The sequence below is a fragment of the Triturus cristatus genome, chromosome 5_2, assembly GCF_964204655.1.
Source record: "Triturus cristatus chromosome 5_2, aTriCri1.1, whole genome shotgun sequence".
NCBI classification, from domain to species: domain Eukaryota; kingdom Metazoa; phylum Chordata; class Amphibia; order Caudata; family Salamandridae; genus Triturus; species Triturus cristatus.
In genome coordinates, this window is record NC_140588.1 from 960,524,125 (window position 1) to 960,549,296 (window position 25,172).

Genomic DNA, 25,172 nt, shown 5'->3' on the forward strand with positions numbered 1-25,172 from the left:
CCATGAAACTAAACCTCTCAGTGACAACCCCCGGACCGTCCACAGCCTGGCTATGTTTGGAGTTGTAACAAGAAGCTCTGTTTATCCGCTGTGGTCACAATGCAAATCTCAAAAGAAATATAGGGCCAAGTCAAACGAGTTGGACACATTTTTTATCACTGTTTTTACTTTTAATATCTAACAATCCTAAATGAGCACCCGAAGGTCCCTTGCAGCAATAGCAATGCTGGGAGACTCATCTTTGACTAAGAGGTCGGATAAAGTCCAGTTTTCTGAGATTTACTCATTTGTAACAGGGAAGATGAGAGGAAAGAGTGTTTGGCTGTTGGGACGGGGTAGCGGTGGCTCCCAGGGCAGCTGGCGGAACTCAGGAACAGTCACAAAGAAGACCAATGACATCATCAAGGCTTTTATCACTAGTAGTGCATGTGACGATGCCTCTCACCCAACTTTGTGTCATCTTTCCACCTCCATTGACCCCTTCAGCAAATATCCCTGCAGGCACTCCAAGGCAGGTACTGATCTATAGAGCATAGAGAGTCTGCTTGTCAAGGAACTACTAAGCAGCGCCCACTCTAATGGATAATATTGTTATGGAAAATTTGGCCAATGAATTGTTCAGCAGAATTCACAATGTTTTTGTAGGATTGTGTTTTTTTTTTAATAGAATACTCTTTAAGTGGTATATTCCATGAAAGATAAATGTGTTACATTTTTATGGATGCGATCAACAATTTAACTTCTCATTGATGATGTAACATTGATAATAAAAATCTAACAGAACATGAGCTTCCAATATATATGCAGTGGAGTAGATGGCTATGTTTAGGGTTGAATAAAGAGGGAGCAGGAGAAAGGGGGATTATGCATTTTTATGCACGTTTCTTTTTAGGTCTCGCCTATTTGTTGAATGACACTTTGTTAGCTTACAATGAGCTTACATCCCGCCCAGTGCTTACCATTAGTTGGCTGCATTGTCACTCTCATATGCTTGCTTCTTAGTCGTTGGCTTCTGTGGGCTTTACTTCCTCTGTTTGATTTTGCTCCACCCCTGAAGCATGGCCAAAGTAACTGTATTGTTCGCTCACATTTTGGGAGCTACCTTTTTGCTTAAGCACCCCATGAAAGTGCATATGTTTCCAGTGGTCTCCCTCATGTGCTCTTCTGCCTCCCCTGCACTCTATGTCACTCTCTCACCCGTGTCCTTCTGTCCCCCACCTGCGCTCATGTTGCCCCATCTCGCCGTGCGCTTCTGTGCACCCCATGTAACTTTCGTTCGCACGCATGATTCTGTGACATATTTTTAAGGCATGCACGCGCCTACAAAATGACAGTGGCTGCGTCATTTATTTTTCCACCTTTACTTTATGCCATGCACCACCTGCTTTGATGCTCTACAGCATGAACAAAAGACAATGTCAGAACCTACAGGTTTCTCGCACGAGAGCTATTGGCTTTGCCAACGCCTGTTTTATTAAAGATTTCATGCAGCGTCTTTGAGGAAAAAACTACAACATGATTTCTATCATGGATAGTGGTCCAAAAAGGTTAAACGTGAGCATATGTTCTTTCATATTCTCAAATATCATATCCATTTCAGAAAGCCTTAGTGAAAGATATATTTGCAACAGCAGCTATCTATCCTTTGATTCCACTGTGTTCTACTGTGTCCTCACCGATTGGTGAAAAACTAGAGTGCCAACATTCTGTTCATCTGGAAAAACAAAACAGAGGCACACTACTGGAGGAAATTTTCTGGAAGAGAAGCTGTTGGATTAACAGCTTTTCCACTGAGCAGGATGTAATATTTGAGGGTTTAGTTTTACTGTTTTTCATAATACAGATTTGAAAACTGTTTTCAAAATTAAGAAGGAACGTGTAACCATTTATGGCATCATAACAGTTTTTTGTTTTAAATGTTATTAATTTTGAAGTAACCATAAGCAGTGCATTAGGGCGAAATACAATGATAATGCAGAATGCATAATAAAATAGACACAATGGGGCCGATTCCGATCCGGGTCGGAAAGCACTCCGACCGAGCCGGACCCCTACAGTCCGACCGAGCGAGTACGATGCGCACGTATGCTGTTGGACTCGGTTCGGTCGGACTCCCATAGAAGTCAATGGGAGCCAGTTGTATGACGCGTACATGCGCTCCCATTGACTGAATGGGTACGTCTCGAACAAGTGCGCCCCCTACAGTGGATACGCGTCGGTGCCATCTGCACCGTACATGCCTGTGTTGGGGAGACCCATAGGTCTCCCCCTGTGTGCAAGTCATACGGCTGCGGGTGTCGGGGGGTCCGACGCGGACCCCCGAAGTCTGACTCCGGGATCTTTTGCGAGCCGGACACTCTGGCTCGCACAGGCTGTCCGACGCGTGCTTCGTACTCGCTCGGTCGTGAATCGCATCCATTGCACGCCACGGTTAGCTTACGACCGAGACGTACGGAGCGGTTCGGACCCGGAAACTACTCGGTCGGTGAATTTCATGTAGCTCGCATCGTACTGGCTCACTCGTACAGCTGTACGAGTCGGCCGGAAAACACGCGTACGGCTCGTAGTTTTTCCGGCCGGGTCGCGTTCGGTGCCCTTCCGACCCGGATCGGAATCGGCCCCATAGTATTATCTAAATATAAATCAATAAAACCAGATTTATAAAACGCGGCAAATAACCCGAGAGGGTCTCAATGGAAAGAAATGCAAAAGGTACTAGGTGTAAAGTAACAAACAAACACAATCATAGTTATAAATTGATAAACATTTTTAATGTAAGAGAGATTGCCCAGCTGATAGCCAACATTTCTTTCTCACATCTCTTTACTCGACCCTCACTTGAACAATTCATCTCCTCTCTCGCGTCAGATTTCACAGGACTTAAAATCTGAAAATAGGAATATAGCAAGAGACAAAGAAGCTCTTTTCCAGCCTTCCGTTGGTATGCATTGGTGTGAATTTTGGCGGCGAGGGGGGTGGTTTCTGCAACACAATCAAATGCACACTAGTTTGTTGTCTAAATGGGTGAGCGTGCTCACTCTAAGATGTGGTATTTGATTATATGTCAGTATTTTGTTTTCAATCTCCCTTCCACTTTTCTATTCATTCTGTTCCTCCATGCATGAACGTGCACCGACTTTAAATATGTTTACTGTCAGCAATATGTTAATATATATAATAAAACATATTAAAGAAGGTAAACAACATAAATTGACTTAAAAATATGTCAGTATCTCTACCTCATACGTAACCACATTCAAACTTAATTATATCAATTTATTTATTGAGAGTTTTATATAGCACAGGCTAGACCCGAGGGTATCAGAGCGCGTTACAGTAAACGGGAACAGAGATCAAAGCATTAATACAAGGATTCAAGGAAATAAAAAGCAATGCAACATTATATATGTATATTAAAAGGTATCAAAAGTACAGCATTATCCCTCAATGGAATTAATGATTGAATTAGACGCTGGGTCAAGAGGCCATGTCAGTGCTCAAGTTGGTGTGCCGGGCTCATGAGAGCAGGTTGTAGTATTTGTTCAGCAATAGTGATTTGAGGTTCCGTTTGAAGAAAGTATAGGAGGAATTACAACGGAGATCAATGGGAAGTGAGTTCCAAATTCATGGATCACGTTAAGATAATTAATGTACATGATCTAATATAGCACTTTGCTAATTTAGTAAAATATTTTAGGTCACAGAAAAATAAAATGACAAAGAGATAGAAAAATTGATGTCCGGCACCTATCATAAATGATGTCCCTACTTTATATGTCAAAAGAACAGGACCCACCTTCTTTTCGCTTCCTTTTTCAGTATTACATCTATCTGTGCTGTTTGTATTTTAGGTCACTCAATGGTATCGTGTTGTACTCTTGTACAGTGTGGATATTTGCAAGACATTTTACATATAAACCAGGACAATTAGATTTGTGCTTGCTTCGTGAAATAGTCGGAACAACACAGGCTTAGCCACGCGAGTTCCGGCAACGCAAGCGCTACCACTCTTGCCGTAACCACGCATATGCCTTAACCACGGGCAGTGTGCGTTCTAGCTGCTGCTGGGGGGAAGCAGGAAGGATCGGGAGAGCCAGAGGACGTGGTGAGGGAAGTGGGACTGGGGATGGGGCAAGGTTTTGTGGGGGTGGGGAGTAGTTTGTAGGGGTTGGGGGTAGTTTTCAGGACTGAGGGATCAGGGTAGTTTTCAGGATTGGGGGTGTTGGGGTAGTTTGCAGGTCAAGGTACTTTTCGCGGCTGGGGGGTCGGAGTAGTTTTTAAGGCCGGGGGTCGAAGTCATTTTCAGGGCTGGGGGGTTGTGGAAGTTTTTAGGGCTCGGGGCGGGGTAGTTTTTAGGGCTTATGGAAGGGCGGGTAGTTTTTCGGGCTGGGGGTCAGGGAAACTTTTAGGGCTTGGGAAGGGGGCTGGGGTTTGGGAGGGGGTAGTATAAGAAGTCAGAGCTTGGGGGGCCGTTTTAGGTCTCAGGGCGGGGGGCAGGGATCAATGTCGTTTTTATTAGGGTTTAGGGAAGGGTGAGGTAATTTTTAGGATTGGAGCAGAGAAGTTTTTATGGCTCGGAGGGAGTTGGTTTTCTGGAGGAAGGGTGGTAGTTTTAGGACTCACATTGGAGGCAAGGGTCAGGGAGTAAGACTTACCTGTCGAGTGTTAACCACAGATATGTCTTTGTCATAAATGCCTTAACAACGCATATTTCATTGTAAAGGCATGCGTCGTAAAGGCATATGCATGGTTAAGACTTACGTGGTTGAGGCCGCGTGGAACCGACATGCGTGGTAAACGCATGCGTGGTTCCATCACACAGCCCTTGCTTCAAACAGTACTTCTAAAACGTTGTACATATAAACAAAGAATAATTAAATGTTCTGTTTGCTCTGGTTCTATATAAAGGATATTACCGCTTGGAGCTATGAGAGTTTCGGTTTATTTTCTATTTCTCTGTCAGTTTATAAACCATTCCGACTTGCAAAGGCAAGTATTGCCTAATAAAACAAACAACGAAGAATCCATTGCTTAGAACTATAATCTTTTCCAATTCCTGCTTACAGTAAGAGAACAGTATCACTGCAAAACTGTCTGAGAACCCCCTCATCAGCCAGGATAGCTTGAATCCAGTGGCGCAGTGAGCCCGGGACCCACTATCTGAGATGGCAGCTACTCTAAAACAAGCTATCCAATCACCCAAGAGAGGGCCTGACTCAAACCATACTCTAAGTATATTATTACACTTCTAGAAACAATAGGTATAATACAGTACAATGCCAGACACTTGTAGAGCGCACAGCTGCCTCCGAAGATGCGTCCCGGCGCTACCGAAAAGCTCCAGAGAAAGAAAAAATGAATAACACAGCCTTAGGTATGCAACAATGCGAGCTAGAGCTGCTAGTAGCGAGACACAACAAAATGAAAACATTAAAAGATTTCACAGTTTAATACATAATTACATTTCAAGAAAACGTTTAATGTACTGAACTAAACTGTAGAAGAACAAAGAATACATTCTATATGGTTCTATGAATCAAATTTCACCAATATGTAAACCTTTCCTAAAAGTATGCTACACTTTAACCAACATTGCGTACATTCCTTTCGCCGTGTCTTTCATATTATGCCACGTGCCCTAGTGCGAAGGCTTGGTCTGCAGTTTGTAAAACACTTATAAAAATAAATAAATAATATTTCCACCCAATGATCCTTGAGTGGTCCTGCAGCATGGCTTCCAATGCCTTCTTCACAGACAGCTCTTTTGGAATCAAGATGTAGTGACTGAGGGCGTGCGAATTTGGGGTAATTTGCTTTTACGTAATTATGCAAAATTTCAGAAAAATTAAGTGAAATTAATTACACGGAATGCAAATCCATCAGTTTTGAATGTGCAACACATCCTTGAGTCAATTTTGCTATGAGAACGCACTTCGCAGTTAAACATAGTTCAAAAGCACAAGTGGCGCGAGCATTAGTCGCACGTGTTCTGGCCTTTCACATTATTCCTGAATGCCAGATGTACTAAGGACTGGACGTAAAATACTGGACGCAATATGCGACCAATATTTTCGGGGCCAGTGAGATAATTTGTGAACCGGCCTAGGTTTTAATACTTTTTTTTTTCTTTTTTAATTTGACAGAGTTTTATAAAGCGCGTACTTGACCCGAATCGGGTATCAGAGCGCTTTACATAGCACAAGTTGCATTACATGAGGACACATTAATTTTTTTGTTAGGCACGGGGAGATTAAGTGATTTGCCAGAATCACAGGATGTTCAGGATGTTCAGCGTCATTGCGAGACTCGAACCCAGTTCCCCAGATTTGAGGTCGACTGTCCTAGCTGTTAGGCCAACTCCTTGGATCCCAAATTACCAATTTCTAGTGGGTTCACAATTCAACGTACCTCATGAATATTAATGAGGTAGGATGCAAATTGCAAACCACTAGGAATTGAGCTATCACAGATGGCAGCCGGCTGGGGTCAGCAAACCCCCATGGCTATGACAGATTTTGAATAAAGCATTTTTATTAAAAATGCATCCTGTTTTCAGGATGCGGTTAAAAAAAAGGAAAAGTGTAAGTTTATTTTAAAAAAATAAATTTTTAAGAGTAGGTAGTGGCCCATAGGACAATGTTTTTGTCAACATTCAGAAAGGGGAGGGGGACCCTTTGGGACCCCTTCTGTTTGCGGATTGCTTCCCATTCCCTTAGAGCAAGTGGTAAAACATCAACATTCTGTGACTGGATTTGGTTACAAAACATTAATACATACCATTGCAAATCCGTTTTTGGAGGGGTCGTCCTAAACACGCACCTTCGAAATGCTGGTTTGGCCTTTGGTAGCAAACCCAAATCGTGATTTGGTAACACGTTACCCAATCGCAATTTGTGGTTTTTACATACGGAAAAGCCTTTTTGCGGTTGCAAACAGCCTGATTCTGTGAATCCTGTAATTACACGATGTAGGATAGTGGAGTAATTTTGGAAATGTTATGTAAGAAGAGTAATGCGAAATCGCGACACTATGCAAATTACGCCAGATAATCCCAGGATGATTCCGGGTGTGTGCGTCTGTGTGTGGACATCTGGATGGCAGGGCTCGCCGATGTGTGTGTGTGTGGGGGGTGGGGGTGCCGCTATTGCTCCCTCTTTCCCAACCCCCTCTCTCTATCGACTTCTCCCTTCCCCCCTCCCCTTCCCTCCTCTTGGTGCGGGTTGGGTTTCAGTGGAGAAGTACTGTCATGGATGCCCGCTGCAACTGCTCAGTTTTGTATTATTTAATGTATTTATAAATTAGTTATTTAGTTTGTTTGATACCTCCTTCTTTACAATGCATGTTTTATATGATGATGTGTATGCTTGTTTGTTGCTCAGCTGGTCTTTAAGCGGGGACGGGTGCAGGCAAGTTAACAGCCGTAAGAAGGATAGGATGATATCGAACCATGAAAGTTCGAGTTGTGAAATTATCTTTTTTTTATAAAGGGTGACTACTGCCTTGGACTTATAACTATACCAAGATCGAGTACGCGGTAACATCATGCTTTGTACTGTGCTATTTTCAATATAAACATATTGTTAAAACATATAAAAATGCACCAGCTAATTTAAATTTGACCAAGACCTAGTAGTGACCTGTGGGTTGTGCCAGTAGAAGGCAATGGCACATATTTTGGCCTGGATGTTTACTGGCTGGAGCCCGATCAGTATGCAACAAGTTGGTACTGTTCCGCTGCCTGACTTATAAACTACCTACAGGACCTTTAAGGGGGGGGGGGGGGGGGTTGTGCTCCTGTCCTACTCCAAGACATACATTTAATGTGGTTTGCCTTGGTGACTGCCCCGACTAGTCGGAGAGCTACCCCCAAGGCTTCGGGACAGTGCAAGAGTCATTGTTTTCCTATGCGGCAGGCTGATTCGTTATATGAAAGCAGCTTCTCCTCTCGTGTTTTTTCTGAGTGTACTTTTCCCTTCTGTGCTGTCTCCTAACAGGTCCACCACCAGTCTTCATTGAGTGACTCCACTGCCATCAGCATCCCTGCAGGGCTGTTGTGCTAGCGACCTGACGTGTGCTACAACCATTCACCCAAGTAACCTCAGCCTATGGGGAAAGGGGCATATCCCAAGACCAGATGTAAAGAAGTACATTACCGTACACCGGGTCAGAAACCCAGGAAGGCGACAAACAGTCCTGAATGTGCATAGAAGGAGCCAAGAACATACTTGGCATGTGCCCAAAATACATATCCTGCTAGTACAGATATTCCACGTGATACTGCCTGAATAAACCCATATATAAACCAGAAAACTGAAACAGTGCGACTCAGGCGGTGTGCGGTGATAAAAGCAACAACAAGCATTGATAACGCCAATTGGCTTTCGTTTTATATCAAGGACACGCATGAAAGTACAATGTATGGGTGCACAAGAAACACAGTCGAACAGAACTTAAGTCCATTTTTTCACGTGGTCCAACAAACACGCAAGCACCCATGAACACAGTCGAACACACATTTTCACAAAGACCAACGCCCATACAGGAACCATGGATACAGACCAAATTTTTTTTCTCCTTTTTGATAATCAGAACATTAAACACATACATAGATCCAGGCATCAATGGACACAGGTCAATAGTTATACATCCTGAGTGTGCGCGTCAGGGTACCGCTGACTGTTAAGCATCAGGGGATCTTTGAGCGAAATATATAGGTTCTGGAGCAAAGTGGTATGTGCTTTGCAAAGTGTGCTCTGCACACGATGATGTACAATGGGGGAGCATAGTGATGTGCTATAGGAGGAGCATAAAGGTGTGCACCAGTGCATGTGTGCTGCCTTCTACGAGTTCTATCCCTCTTTATTTGCCCAGCAGCAGTTTGCCTGCTGGGACCTGTTTACTCTATGATTTTACTTCTATGAACGAAATTACAAATCCCCACAATGGTTCTATAGGCTTTTAAAAACTGTCTGTAGATTGGTTAGTTGGCAACTGTGCAAATAGACGGATGGGAACTTAAAAAAAACTCCATAGCTCTTCGTTAAAATGTGATCCGTTTTGGTTTGTTAAAAACTTTATTTGCTTCTATATGGTAAATGTGGCGCGGGTTTTTGCTGTCTAAAGTTTTCTCTGCTTTGTTGGTATACCACATTCAGAAATGTTTTCGCTCCACATAAACATGATCTCATAGGAAATGAATCATGGTAATGGGGCAAATGAAAGAAAACAGAGACTAGATTAATCAGTCATGTTGTCTTCTGCCACTGTGCTGTCTGACTCAGACAGTTTCTGTGAAGAAGGCACCTCTGTCCCAGCAGTGCCAAATCCGAGAACAGACAATGCTGTGGAAGGAATACCATGCAAAACAAAACCCGAGGACTGAGGAATGACGCCGACAGCTTAAACCAACACAGCACAAACCAGCAATTCCACTCGTCACACCAGAGATATTTTAAGAACTGCCTCCATCGGGCTGAGATATTGTGACGGTTGTACGACACAACCACACATGCCGAAACCATGCCCGCCTTAAACATGTGGTCTTTACAACAACCGTGTCTTTACCACATATACCTTTACAATGAATTTCATGGTAAAGATATCATTGGTAAAGGTATATGTGTGGTAAAGATCCCTCCCCAGCCCCCCCCCCCTGCCCTGAGCCCTAATATTCGGCGCTCCTGCGGTGTAATCTACCCACCCCAGCCCTATTAACTACCCTATTCCTCTACTCTGAGCCCTAAAACCCGAACTCCTAGCCCAACAAAACTACCCCGACCCCAGCACCCATGCCCTGAACCATAAAACCTGCCCTCTAGCCCTGAAAACTGCCCCTTTACTGCCCGCCCTGAGCCCTAAAAACTGCCCCCTAGCACTGAAAACTGCCCCTTTCCCGCCCCCTGCCCTGAGCCCTAAAACTCGCCCCCTAAAAACTACCCCGACTCCAGGCCCCGTCCCTGAGCCCTAAAACCAGCCTCAAACCTAAAACCTACCCCACCTCTCCCCGGCCCCAGCCCAACTTACCCAGCTGCATCTCAGTCCGTCCCTCCCCCCGCAAGCCTTCCGGTTCCTCGTCCCGCTCTTCTGTTGAGCCAGATAGAACACCGACTGCCTTAACCACGCATATGCGTAGTTAAGGCGTGTGCGTGGGTAAGGCAGGCTTTGTTCCGCTTGCGGGGAAACGGCATGCATGCTTAAGGCTGTTTCGCATTTTGACTGCTGCTTTACCTATACATTAAGTCATGCCTACGAAAGCACTGTCGATGTCGATCAGTCTGATTTTAAAATGCTAACACACAGGCATGCACACATGCAACAGTTTGTTTGTGATGTTTCTGAGTGCAACCTCCCTTTGTGCCTCTTATGTCTGGGCATTATATTTATTCAAGTACTGTTTCAGCAGGGGGAGGGTGCATTAAACTCAAGCGTTTAAAAGGAAAATAAAACTATCTGATGAAGCCATTATGATGGGGTCAGTGATGTGTATGTGGTGTTTGTTTATGTAAATCTGGGCCAGGATAGAGCCTTATTGTGGGCAAGGAACGTGCACTGCTGCACTAGGATATTTTGTGGCCAGAAATATTTGGGAGGGATGTCTAAGTGTAGTCTTTTTCCCAGTGGAGGAAACCATCAACACAAGCTTTTCTAATATCAGGTGGGTAATATAAGATATTCAGCTTCAGTGGTTTAGGAGTTATGTTTGTAATCTTCACTGCAGGGCATTGACATTGGGTTTAGTTGTTTGTGTTAATCTGTTTGCATTTAGGGAGCGGCTTGTGGATAAAGGCAAACCCTCACCACTTCCTTGGGGGATGCAGTATCCTTGTGGTAATAGAGTTGTTCAGAGGGTGATCAGAAACAAGTTTCCGTTACCCTAATTGCCCCAGGTCAATGACTGATTGTAGGCATACGCAACGGCTGCCGGCAACATTACAATATGGTGGGGCGCGATGCACAAAACACTCCCCATATATGTTGGGCTTGCTGGCATGCAGGCTCTGGATGTGGTCTCCTTCGTCCTCCTGGCGTTCTCCTCTGTGCTGACTCAGGTGGAAAGGACTTCCTTGTACAACGTAAAACCATCCAATCCTGGAGCTGCACCGAAGCTCCAGGATTAGTTGCAGCAGGCTAACCCAGTGCTCATTTTGAGGCTGGGGGCCTGCAGCTGCAATCCCTCGGTTGTTCCTCAGCCCTGGGTTTGCAGGCTCTGAAGTGTGCATGTCAGATTGGCCAGCTCTAGACAGCCTGCCAATCTTATGCATTAAGAGTGCAATTTCATTAATCAGCCCCGCCCCGTGCCCTCGCGCTGTAACAGCGCAAGCCTGGGACACATTGTAATAAAATGGTATTTATTACCATTTTATTAATGTGCTTGCCTGCTGCATTCGCAGGTGGTGAGGCGACGCTCCTCTGCCATACCGGAGGAGCCGCTACTGGGAATACGTGGAAGCAGCATTACAGATCCCCTGACCCATGGTCCGGACGTCAGCTTGGTGAGATGAGTAGGATTTTGGTCACTTTGCAATTAAGTGAACCTTCTGAGGTACATGGGTAGGTTAGTCAAACACTGTTTAAGAAATCCAACTCTGGAAATTGTGGTTATTTGAAGTGTTGTGGAACCTGTGACCGCAGAGCACTCAGGTGTGTGTTGCACTATAAGACGTGTGTGTTAAGGAATGCTCCAAAGCATTGGGATTGGTGTGACTATTGTGCTCAGGTGCAGGTGTGTCAAACAGGGTGTAACAGAGGGAAGGTTGGATCAACAGTCCTCTGCAGCAGAGTGCTGGTGAAAGGGAGATGAAGGGTGCTCTTTGCAAACTTTCTAGCATCTCTTTCAGATGGTCCAGTTTCATTTTGATGTCAATCACTTAATTTTGGAGAGTGGATAAAAGTGTGTTTTCTTGTCAGTATTAAGGATGTCATGAACTATGAGGCAGGTTTAATGTGAACATTGAATATTTCTTGTCCTTCTGTGTCCTTCAGTGGAGAATCCATTCCAGTGCTATTATTTTGATGCAGCTGTAATGGCCCTGGAGGTTGGCTGACAGAGGGAGGCTGCACCAAGGAGAAGTGGCAGCAACCAGAAGAGCTGTAGTGTGGGCCTTCACAGTACTTTGATTTGGCTCAGTCTAGGAGAATCTTTGTTCCACAGATTTTCACTGCCATGATGGTGTGCGGATTCATTTCTGGAGAGCAGTAGGAGTGATAATGGCCTAGTGGAGGCTGGTGATCTAGTGATGTAATAGTCCAGATGGTAGGCATGGTGTGAGTGTTGTTGCTTCTAGTTGAATCCTGTATGGACTTCAGGTATAAACAAATTGTGATGGAGATAGGGAGCTTCATAGTCCAGGACTGGTTCATGACCTTCCCATTTTCATACTGAGTCATGTGTAGCTCGCGTTTCTGGTTATGGAAGCCTGCAATAGCAAGTGGATTCCTTATTTCTTTCTGTTGTTTGAGACTAAGAAGAAACACCACTGGGTAGCAGTCCAGGAGGGCATATCCTTAGTAACAAAAAGCACAGATCAGTTTTAATGCAGTCCAGTCTGCTATTACTATATTTATCACGGATTTAGTTTTTCGGGGTTGGTTGTCAGGGCAACACGGTTTGTGGTTAGGGAATATTTTTGGAGAGACCGAGGGCGTAGGCGAAGTTGATAGGATCTCTGGTGTGTTGTTAGAAGCATCCTATAGTCTGATCCTAATGAAACTCTCTTTGTTTTAGATTCAGTGGCCCTATTAACATCATGCAAAGAATGTGTAGGCTCTTGTTGCTGAGAAGCAGATTCTGTATAAAACCGCTTCAATATTCAGCCGTGGGGTATCAATCAGTACAGAGAGACCATTTGAAAGCAAGTATCAAGAATGAGTACTAGTATGATCTCATAGTTGGCAAACAGCAGAATGAGGTGCACAATCACCTCTGGTGCAACATCAGCATAAGCATGAAAAACCTTCAGAAGCACAAATCATAGTCACAGGCAAGACGACTTTAAGTGCCAAATCACCTTTGGTGCAACAGAAACAGGACTGTGTATCACAGGAGCAAAATCACACTAGAATGCAAAGTCACCTTTTATGCAATGTCATCAGGAATGTGGAAATATTTTTATAAACATAAATTACAAAACGATTAGGTAAAAAATCACATCACAACAGTTTAAGGGCAAAATCTAGGTGCAAAATCTCATCATGATAAATTAACAAACCGCCTCCATTCTCAGAACTCAGCATCCCATCCAATCACTCATTGACTGTATCTTTGCCTTTGACAATATATAATGCTCTGTATACCAATAGGATCCACAGGGATCCCAGTAAAAACCTACCTTTGGTTAGGTACTCTGAAAGTGGCAGAGTCCTAGACAAAATATTCCTGGAAAAACACTTGTTTTCCTAGAGTCCCCTCACTCACCTAGCGTTGCCCCAGGGTGACATGCTTCATCATAGGGGTCCTCCCAGGCATCTACTGTCTGGGGCGTGCTGCAACTTGCGGATTACGTAGGAGCACTTATTTGGACTATGTGTTGTGCTGTGAATGTGGAGTGACATAAGTGAATTAAAAATTACCTAGATAGTGAGCCCTGACAAAAATCCCATTTTGGTGCAAAATCATCTTAAGGTGCAAAACTACCATTGTGCAATATCGGCAGGAGTGCAGAACACTTTTAGGAGCACAGATCACACTTATGAGCAAAAAGGCAATTGGGTCCAAAACCACAATTAGGTATAAAGGAAGCACCTCTGTGGTATTACATGAAGGAGCTACATCGTACTTAGGTGAAAAATCCCATTGAGACTCAAAATCGCCTTTGATGCAGAATCGACAGGAGTATGGAAACGGTTTCAGAAGCACAATTGACATTTTTGGGCAAAAACACATTTAGGTTGATAGTAACAGTTGCTACAACATCAACTTCAGGAACAAAGATGAGCCCCAGTGCAGTACATGGGTGCTGCCCTTCACCGTCTATGCGCCTCAATAGGTGCTAGGCGCCCATTGACAAGCAGGCTGACAGCCAGCAGTTAACACTGAAATTGAAATGCTACTCCACCTTGATCAAAATGTGAAAGATGCTTTCTGCAAGCAATGACTGAAGGGGGCAGACCAAAACCCCCTTCCTCTCTGTGTATGTTTTGGCTGTTCATAACATTTGCTCTGGCAACCAGATAAAGACATAAAAAATGTCTGAAAACTGTAGTGGAAGATTTCTGAGCAACTTTGCTGGTGTGCGCAAGTCGGCTGATGTCTCGGTAAAGCTTTTACCAGTGTGGGCAAATCAGTCAAAGGCTCTTTAAAGCACCACATGTCAGCCTTTACCTGATTTCACACATTGATAACATGTGCTGCACATTTGCTGCATGCATAAGCTGGAGCTGTAACAGCAGGCCACTAGCATGAAGCCCCATTGCCAGGTGCCACATATGCACCAATGTGTATACAAGTCGAATTTAAAAGGTGTCTTTTTATCCCACTTGTTGCATTGACTTTTTCCCTAAAGTAAGAGTAAGGCATACGGGGAGGGCACCCGGTAATTGGTTTTGGGAACCTGCCACTAGTCGGTTTCCAGCTTTTGACAATTCTTGATGAGGTAAAATCAACCAGTGACTGAGACCCATTGCGAAGCAGAGGACAGATTATAGCACAGGCGGACGAGGAGAAGTGTGCTCAGTCTTGTGACAATGTTTGGAGGCAAGGTGATACAGGAGAAGGAGTGAAAACCTTGGTTGCTTGGGATGATTCCACACTGAAAACAAGTCGTATGACCTCGCCGACTCCTTGCACCCAGTCCCCTAGAATCCGTGCCCTGCAGAGAACCGCAGGCGGTGTCACCTTGAAATAAAAGAGCCTCTTGTTTTCGGAGCATCTCTGTCACCAACCCAGCCTGAGGACAGGAATCTGAGCTTCAACCTAGGACCACACATAAGCTTTCTTTCACAAACATCCTACAACTTCAACACCACACAGCGTAGGGAGAGCCTGCCTTTCATGGGGCACTTCCAATTCATTGTTAGTTACAGCAGGATAACTGCAACCAACCAGGCCTGCCTAAAGGACTTCTGGGAAAACTTTATAAAATACAAAACTAACTGGCTAGTAAAAGAAATCTGCATCCAACTCTTTCGACTTTTGAACACTAAACTCAATTCCAGCACAGACCAAATTCATTTTGTTCACGTGGTAGCGTTGTAAAGGCTATGAACATGCACTGCCTTCACCCGCTGCTAGCACTTCAGCAGAGCCATACCGGGTGTCGTTTTCCCTTCTTATGAGGCACTCAGATTCTCCTGTTAAGGGGTTCTGTTCACACACATTCACAAATCTGTAGACAAATGAATCATAGAATCTATGACTTGAATGAATTCAAACATTTTTGGGAAATCACAAAATACAGCTTACTCATGGAAAATATATCCAACAGTAAATTTCATACACACTTCCTGGCCACCAGGAGTACTTCAGGGAATTGTCTAACATATGCATACTTTTATTTTCTCCAAGGATAAAAAAGATTTTCTTTCGAGAAACATATTTCCCCCCAAACCCATAAGTTATAGGGGGGCACCCTTTCCTTTCACACTCTGAAAAGACAGTCTAGTTTGACAAGTTTGCATTTGCTTATGTCTTAAGTGTGGGAAGCACCCTACATACTATTATGAATCTGGACAAATATACATGTCTCTGGGTGTTCTAGACTTGATATGACAAATCCTCCCATGCACAAAGCACATCTCTCGTTTTTGGTCACCAGTGGTAAATCTGTTCTGTGGGTACAAACGGCCACTGATCCCAAGTCTGTCAATCAGGGTGAGTGAATTTACACTTCCAGTTCAGGGTTTTTGCACAGAAGATTCACTTCTATGCACAAATTGCGATTCAGGCCCTTGGTGTTTACCTGGGAGTGTTCATCCCTGGATGTTAGTGACGCTTAGAATCATTTCACATTTAGCTCATAAACCTGATTTGTGAGTTCTTTTGTGTACTGGTTGCCTTTTGAGACAACACTTAGAGGAAGCTCATTTTGTGGTGTGGCACTGAAAGGCATGATTCATTCATACACATCACGAGCCAGAATTCAAGACATTGATTCTCGATCCAGGTGAAAAGATAAAACTTTAAACAAAGCAACACATCTCACAGGCTGTTAGCTGTCAAGACCATGTAGGCGTTTGCCTTAGGGAGTAAACAGGATTCTACACCTGTCTTTCGCCCGCCTCCAGTTTGGTGCCACCCCCACACATGCCCTGGGACTCGGGACTTGGGGCTGTATATCCGGGCTGTTGATATACCTGTTGCTCATGCGGAAAACATTTTCTCTACGTGTAGTTGTGAAAGAAACGAATTTTTCATTCTTTGGTCCTACTTTCTTTCCACTTCCACTTGCTGTTATCGCAGGCCTACAGGGCATCAATAGCACAGCAGGTGCCCTGGGGCACAGCCTGGGAGGGATCCACCGCACCCCAACTATATCTATTTTTACTTTCAAAACAGTGGATGGGGGACCATTTTTAGGCCTGACCTAGAGACAGCTCAAGCTCACCAGGCTCATGTTTAAAAAAAATCATAATAAGAAAATAAAACCTACATTTTTATAGAGGGGCTTTTGGCCAGCCCTCTCCATCTGTTGTCTGTTCAGGTGTCACTCACATTTTGATTCCACCCAAACATGGCACAGCGGGTCAGACCACTACAGTCATTAGCTTTCTTTACTCGGAGTGATTGCATTCTGCCCTTGTGCATGTGAAGATCCATCTAAAATGTAACCCCCCGGGCTAGTATGCCTATCTCTGCTTTCATGTTTGTTTTCTTTACATTTTTAAAATTCATTTTACTACTCCACTGCAGACTGATCCCATCGTATACCTCTGGAAGCCTTAAGCTGTATCCCACGGCCCAGTGCTTAATTTGTAAACAAATAAGTGCCAGGGCTCTCGTCAGGAGGCCACTGCAGCTTGCACCACACATGGCACCTCCCAGCGCTGCCAATGGCAGTACCAGCACAATTACTAATCATCAACACAATTCAGTCTATACCAGGCCCCCAAATCTACAAGAATAGCTTGCGCTGCAGTCAATAGTCATTTTTAATGTATATTGAATGAATAAACAACTGTTGTTGTTCTCATCTTTAAATTAGACAGACAGCACCACCATGTGTAGAAGCCTGGTGTTGACAATTAAGTGCAGGTGTCGAGCACCGGAAACCACTGGCTTACATTAAGCACTGATTCCACCCCAATACATAATGTGTCAGTATTCTTCCCCAAATGTGCCCTATAGGGCTACTGCTTAGTGCATACAGGAAAGGATATTTTCCAGTAAACTGCATGAGGAAGCATTCGAGCAACTAAAAATTATAGTTACACTAATAAAGGTATTATCTCTTAAAATAGAATGTTAAAGTATTTTTTATAGTTTTGTTTTCCGAATGCTGTGTATTCTTTCATATCTTTAGGTCTGGCGTTAGACAAAACCTTATGATTTTACTAATATTATATGTGTAGCATAGTTAGTTATAGGAGCTTTTAGCCAGCCATCTTCCTCTATTGTTCTGATGATATGACATTCACGTTTTCCTTCCACCCACTACAGCATACAGCACGGGACATTGGCCCAGCCCACTTCAGCCACTTGTTAACTTCACTGTGAGTGATGGAATTCTGACGTTTCAAAAGGAACACATAAACACACAAAGTAGTTTCCTTTAGTACTAGGAACTACTGTAGCAATGTGTGCTTTCTGAGACCAAAATATTTTTGCTTGTAGCCATTTTTTTTTAGACTGACAGGCTTTCATAACAATAACGTTTTGTAAAAACCATGACAAAACAAAAGAAGAACTGACAAAGCCAAAAAGCTAGCAGCCAACTTCAAGACCTATTGGGTTTGCCAACGCTTCTTGAAACATGACAACAAGCATGAAAGCTCATAAGAACCAAAGCTAGCAGCAACAATGGATAGAGACCAAGGGACTGTTCCATGTAAACAGATTGTGTATACTTTATCTGCTTGCACTCGGTTACATTAACAGAGCCGCACTGAAATGTGAGGTTGTAAAATATTACAGTCTAATGCAGTGTGGTGGCAGTAAGTCATGAAGGGCATCTTTTCCACACTGTTAGATCTGTCAGCCTTAGGTTGGTCTCCCCCAAACCTTTTGCCTTACTCCTCGTGTTTTTGCTGAATTAGTTTTTGTTTGCCTTAGCGCATGTTACCACTACTAGCCAGTGCTAAAGTGGTTCTGCTTTCACCCTTAAATATAGTAAAACTGGCTTACACCCAATGGGCACATTTAATTTACTTGTTAGTCCTTAGTAAAATGGTACTACCTGTCCCCATGACATGTTATTTAAATGCTATGAGCTGGCATGCAGCACTGATTGTGAGACCCACTTAAGTAGCCCTTTAAACATGTCTGAGGCCTGCCATTGCAGCCTGTGTGTGCAGTTTAAACTGAAATTTCGACCTAGCAAAAGAAACCCTTTGCCAAGCCTTAAGCTTCATTTTAATGCATATAAGTAACTTCTAGGTTAGGCCCTTAACAGCCAATAGGGCATGGTGCAGTGTATTTAAAAAGTTGGACATGTACTTATAACTTTTACATGTCTTGGTAGTGAAACACTTCAAAATTATTTTTACACTACTGCACGGCATGCCGCTCCCGTAGGATAACATTGGGTTACCTTATTACATTCAATAAGTGAAAGAAATCTTTTGGGAGCAGGTAGGAATGTAGAGTTTGGTGTCTAAAAGTTGTAATTAAAACGCTATTTAATGGTAAAGTTGGATTTTAAGTCACAAATCTGAAAATGGCACTATTAGAAAGTTGCCATTTTCTTGTCCCAACCATTTGGTGCCTGCAGTCTGTATCCAGTGCCACATGACTAGGTGTAGCTGGCAGTTGGTAGTTGTGTATTGATTCCAGATAGTAAGACAAAGGGGAAATAGGTGTTGGCAGGATGAGCCATCTCTGACTTGATATCGGGGAGGAGCTCTCACCTACCATACTTTTACATTACTAAGTCTCTGCCTCAGCACACTCACAAAAGGTTTCAGACTAGTCTTTTGTGCCCCCAGACAAGCTGGGGCCAGGGCAGGGAGGCAGGAAAGTCCAAACACCTTTGGCGGTGGAAACCTCCAGAACCTTCTCCTACTTCAAAGTTGGCACCAAGTGCAAATATTGTACCCTCAGCTCCAACTCTTCAGTACACTTCTGGGCCTGTGGAAGACTCAGAAGGACTGCTGTGCTGCTCTGCTATCCTGCTGCCTCAGTGAAAAGGACTAGACCTGCATCTGGAAGCCAGGACCATCAGAGGGCTAGTTCGCTGGCCTCCTGGTCAGACCCTCTGGGACAGAAGGTGCTCCAACCACCCAAAAACAAGCACCTAAACTCTGTCTTCTATGAGTCTTTGCCCCCCAGTGGTGTCACCCCAGTGCTGGACCCTTGTAAGTGGGCCTGAAGGGGCTCTAGCAGCCCAGCTGTGGTCCCAGCAGAACCAACGCAGTGCAAAGCATTGCCTCGGATTGGAATTGCTGCTGCGTGATCATGCCAAAGACAAGACCTCTCATCTTCTTGGAACCGCAGCTGCATGACATCATCGTTGCAGGACCTCGCATTGCAGGCACTCGATACTGCTGTTGCGCAATGCATCCTTGTCACAGGACCTCGCATTGCAGCCCCTCAGAACTGCAGCTGCACGATGCATCCTCAACAAAGCATCTCATATCGCAGCCCCAAGCCACCTCTACGTAACGTATCCTCGATGCGGGACCTTTCACTACTCCGTAGCAGGATTTACTGTACTTTTCTTTTGTGGGCCTAACTTGGTCCACACTCCATCCCATTCAGCCTCTACTTGTTACTTTGTCCTAATCTGGCAGGAACAGATAACCTCAGTTGGTGCTTTGTGCTTTTAAACACTATTTCTACTTAAGTTTTTTTTTTTTTTTTTTTCAAAAACCTTTATTCTTTTAAATCAGTGACACAGCTATTCAGCCGACAACCCGGAGGTACGGCAGCTTTAGAAACACAACACATGCAAGCGTCCACATTTCACTGACAGGAGAGTCAAAGGTTCAGTTTTAAATAAACACAAACCCAAACCTAAACACAAGCAAGGCGATAAGTACTGAAAGCACAAAAAGGGTTCCCATCAGGGGGAGCGAGCCCCATTTCGTCCAACAGACACAGGTCGATAGCAAGGGAAAGGAGGGGAAGTCAGAGACTCAAGAAGACAAACACATACCAGCAAGAAGTACAAAGCCGGAAAGAAAGCTAAGGGGAGAGCTGCTCCTCAGGCGGGTCCGGGTCTGGGGGCAGGCATATGCCCCCTCTGTACTGGTTCCATCGCCCCCATACAGAGTGCCATTTCCGAGGGCGCCCTCGAGCACAATACACTGTCTTCTCCCTAAACATGCTCCAATCCATGTTTTCCATCCACGCTGTCAATGTAGGAGGCTTAGTAGAGCCCCACAGACGAACGATGTCGCGCTTGGCTACCATGTTCCCTAGGGTCACCCACTGAGTCTGTGCCGCGTCGTGGTCAGTAGGACCCCAAACATTCAGGAGACAACACCGCGCCTCAGGCTGCATGACGATGCCCGTCACCTCCCCCATCACATCGTGGATTCGCTTCCAAAACTCCATAATCGCACCGCATTCCCAAATAATATGTAGGAAGGTGCCCACCATACCACAGCCTCTCTTACATAAGCCCTCCTCAGAGAAACCCATATGGACCAGCCTGGGCCCCATCACGTAGACCCTATGGAGTATTTTAAGCTGCACCAGCCGCAGGCGCGCGGGGATCGCGACCTCTTTGGGAGAAGAATCTGCATACTGCCAATCCTCATCATCGAGTTCGAGGCCATCCCTGGTCCATTGATCGCGCAACCCTAGAAGAAGATCCGCCCGAACATTAATTAGTTTCTTATAGATGAGCGAGATCGTACTCTCTGGCATATGGCCATCCAGGATCCGGTCCTCTAACGGAGAGGACTCAGGCACCTTCTCCCCTTCTACAAGGACTGACCGCAAGGCGTGGCACACTTGAGCATATAGGAAGAACTCCGTGCTCCCTAGCTCATATTCCTTCTGCAGCTCCTCGAATGACTTTATCCTACCCTTAACCAAAAGGTCTCCAACCCTGGATATGCCGATCAGGTCCCATTTCTCAAACCCTTTTGTATGCCAAAGCTTTCCCAAAATATCGGAGTCAAACAGAGGGGTGGCAAGGGTAAGCTTACCCTTCCAGCCCAGTGAATCCGTCGCCACCTTCCATACATGCACGGCCACCCTGGTGGGCCCCGTAAGGGTGAAGTCCGACGACTTCGAGTACAACGCTCTGTGGTAATTACCCCCACGTAGCAACCATCGGTCCATGGCGAAGCCGGGGCTCAGCGCCGGACCATATACACCATGGTTAATCGCGCTCAACTGAGTGGCCCAATAATAACGTCGAATGTCTGGAAGCGCAATACCACCGTCATACCACGGAAGCGTCAACTTAGCAATCGCTATGCGCGGATGCCCTTCCCACAATAGCGCGCGCTGGTGGCTTTCAACCTCACGGAAATAACTGGCCGGGACCAAGTCAAGGGTATTCTGCAGGGCATAGAGGAAACGGGGAAGAGACATCATTTTAAACAGGGCGGCACGGCCAAGGAGGGAAAGCGGCAACCGCCACCAGCCCGCCACGTCCCGTCGCAGACGTGCCAAGGGAGGGAGCAAGTTCTTCTCGTATCGTAAAATGGGGTCGGTGGAAATATAGATCCCCAAATACAAGAAGCCCTGCTGGGCTATCTGGATCGAGCAGTTGCGCGGGACAGGCGGGACATCCCCACACAGGACATACAAGTATGACTTCCCCCAATTGATGACAAGACCAGAGTTCCTACCGAAAGAAGTCAAGACGTCACAAACCACTATAAGAGATTTCTTAGGCGAGGCGAGGTATAGCAGAATATCGTCGGCGTAAAGTGCAATACGGTCTTCGTGGTCAGGCGACCAACGAATCCCACGTATATCGGGGTGCCATCGTATCCACGCCGCCAGCGGCTCAAGAGCAAGGGCGAACAACAACGGCGACAGGGGACAGCCCTGCCGGGTGCCTCTCCCGAGCTCGAACGGTGTCGACGCCCGCCCGTTCACCACGACGCTAGCAAGAGGCCCCTCATAGAGCAACCTCACCCAGCCTACAAATCCAGGCCCAAAGCCGAACTTGGCTAGCACAGCCCACAGGTATGCCCACTCCACCGTATCGAAGGCCATCGTGGCATCGAGGGACGCCACAATAGCCGGCTCTCGCATCGTGCCCGTCCTAGCAATCACTCCATGGAGACGTCTAAGATTCAGTGCAGTGTTACGGTGCGGGATAAAGCCCGACTGATCCGGGTGGATCAAGTCGCCAAGCACCGGGACCAGGCGGTTAGCAAGGATCTTAGCAAGGATTTTCGGCTCGGCGTTGAGAAGTGATATCGGCCGATAGGAGCCACACTTGTCCCGGGGCTTACCGTCTTTATGTATGACCACAATCGTCGCCAGCCGTTGATCAAGCGGAAGAAACCCATTCACCCGCGCCTCCACGAACATGGCGCGCAGGTGAGGAGCCAACTTATCCGGACGAAGCTTATACAGCTCAATCGGCAAACCATTTGGGCCCGAGGCCTTACCGGAGCGCAACGCACGGATAGCACACGCCACTTCGTCTACAGTTATATCGCCATCGAGGTCATCCCTATCAATGGCAGAAAGGCAGGGCAGAGCGATATCATGCAGAAGGTCACACGAGTCCTCAGTCGGCCTATCCGAGACCGAGGTGTATATCGTACGAAAATAGTCCGAGAAACACTGAACTATACCGTCGGGGTCAGTGACAACCTCTCCCCCATCCATCGACAACTCCGGCACCACTCGATTAACACGCTCTTTTTTATCCAACCACGCCAGCAATTTCCCGGCCTTATCACCAACATCGTACAATCGACCCTGCTGCTCCCTGTTGAGGATCTTGGCAGCGTTCGTCACCAGATCCCTATATTCCAATTGCTTCAAGCTCAAATTATGCAGTGTGGCCGTTGCAACATCCTCTTCCAAGGCCACTTCTAAAGCCGCTATCTCGTCCTCTACCTGTGTCACCTCGGCGTCTCTCCGCCGCTTGGCGGCCACTACCAAGGAAAGGGCCTCCCCTCTCAATACAGTCTTAAAGGCTTCCCACAAGGACACCGCAGATTCAACTGAACCCTGATTATCTTGAAAATAGTGATCAACTGTCTTCAGCAACGCACTACGCAGCTTGGGGTCACGAAAGTACCAGGGGTTAATGGGAGCCACCCTGCCCCCCACCACCCGGCCAATATCCAGACGGGCCCACACCGGCGAATGATCAGATATGCCCCGTGCCATGTGCCTAGCCTCAGATACCAATGAGGCGTGCGCAGCCAGAGTGAGCAAGTAGTCGATCCGAGAGAGACTCCCGTGGGCCCCGGAATGAAAGGTATATTGTCTCTGAGTGGGGTGCCGTAGCCTCCAACAGTCTACCAGACCAAAAGTATCTATAAAGTCGGGAAGCCACTTCTGAGCACCCCCGGTGTCCCTGGGCGGGTACCTATCGAGCATTCCAGACCCAACCGCATTGAAGTCTCCTCCCACCACTAGCATCCCTTCGGGGAGTTCCAACAAGGCCTTGCCCAGATCGGCAAACGTGGAGGCCTGCAGGGCAGGAGGGACATAAACAGAAACCAATACCAACGTTCTGCCCTCCCACCTCCCCGCCACAGCCACAAAGCGCCCCCTGTCATCAGCGATGGTGGAGTCAACCTCAAATGGTAGGGAAGCTCTAACAAGTATGCCCGCACCCCTGGAGCCCGAGGAGAACCCTGAGTGAGCAATGAATTTATAACCCTTTCTGTTAAGTGCATAACATGTATTCCCTATAAGGTGGGTCTCCTGCAGGAGGACCACATCTGGCGAGGTCCGTTTCAAGAATTGCAGGAATATCCCCCGTTTAATACGATCCCCTAAGCCATTGACATTCCAGCTAATTATGTTTAAGCCCCTATTCCCCATCCCCAAACACAAAGAGACCTCCACCCCCCCCCCCGGAGAGCCACGATCGGACAATACTGACAACCATTGCTACGCCTTGCAAGAAAAAAACAACCCCCAACAACAACCCCAACATCCCGAATCCCCCCCCTCCCTGCACCCCTGCGTCAGCTTACAAAGCCCCCCCAACTTGCAGTGTGCCTGTCGCCCTATCGAAAACAAATCTACAAAAAGTACCCCAAGGGAGGAAAGAGCTCCTATCTTCCCCCCGCCGCCCTCACATTACTGCAGTAGGGTGCGAGTCACTGTCCGGGGCTGAGTCAAAACAGACCGACACCGGAGGTATCACTTCTGTCCATACCGGTCGCCTTCCGCTCCATCCACGCGGTCCCGGCCGGGCTGTCGCCGAGGGAGCGCATCCAACCAGTCCCCCGCCATGTCCGGTGACTCGAAGAAGAAAGTCCGATCCTCATACACCACACGTAGCCTGGCGGGGAAAAGCATAGCATACTTCAGGTCCATCTCTCTAAGCCGCCGCTTCACCCCCAGGAAACTCTGCCTCTGTTTCTGCACCATCTGGGTGAAGTCAGGATAAAAGCTCACAGAGGCATTCTGAAAAGGCACCGGGCCTGTCAACCTCGATGCTTGCAGGATAGCGTCTCGATCCCGAAAATTAAAGATCCGGGCGACAATCGGCCGCGGGGGGGCTCCCACCTTAGGCCGTCCGCCAGGCACTCGGTGAGCCCGCTCCACCGCAAAAAACTTGCCAAGGCCCTTAGGCGCAAGATGATTCACCACCAAGTCCTCGACGAGTAGATCCACGGAGAGCTCCTCCGAAGTTTCCGGGACCCCAATAAGGCGCACATTGTTGCGCCGGGCCCGACCTTCAAAGTCTTCGAGCCGGCGGGCGGAGAGGTCATTCGCGGTTCGTAGCTTACGAACCTCAGCCTGAAGTTCCGAGACATCGTCCGCGAGACCAGTAGTCTTGAGGTCCAGGGACTTGACCCGCTCATTGGTTTTGCCCAGGTCCGCGCGAATCAAGTTGACATCAACCAAAATCATGTCCACCTTGTGCGCCAGGGTCTCGAATTGTCGCCCAATCGAAGATTGCATCCCATCTATCGCC

At 46.3% G+C, this 25,172-nt stretch overlaps 1 protein-coding gene across 2 annotated transcripts in view; it reads right to left on the reverse strand.

The window, feature by feature from the left end:
* The window catches only part of LOC146829470 (synaptotagmin-like protein 2), a 704,022-nt gene that overhangs the window by 671,358 nt on the left and 7,492 nt on the right, over positions 1-25,172 (reverse strand). The gene's annotated exons all lie outside the window — the stretch shown is intronic.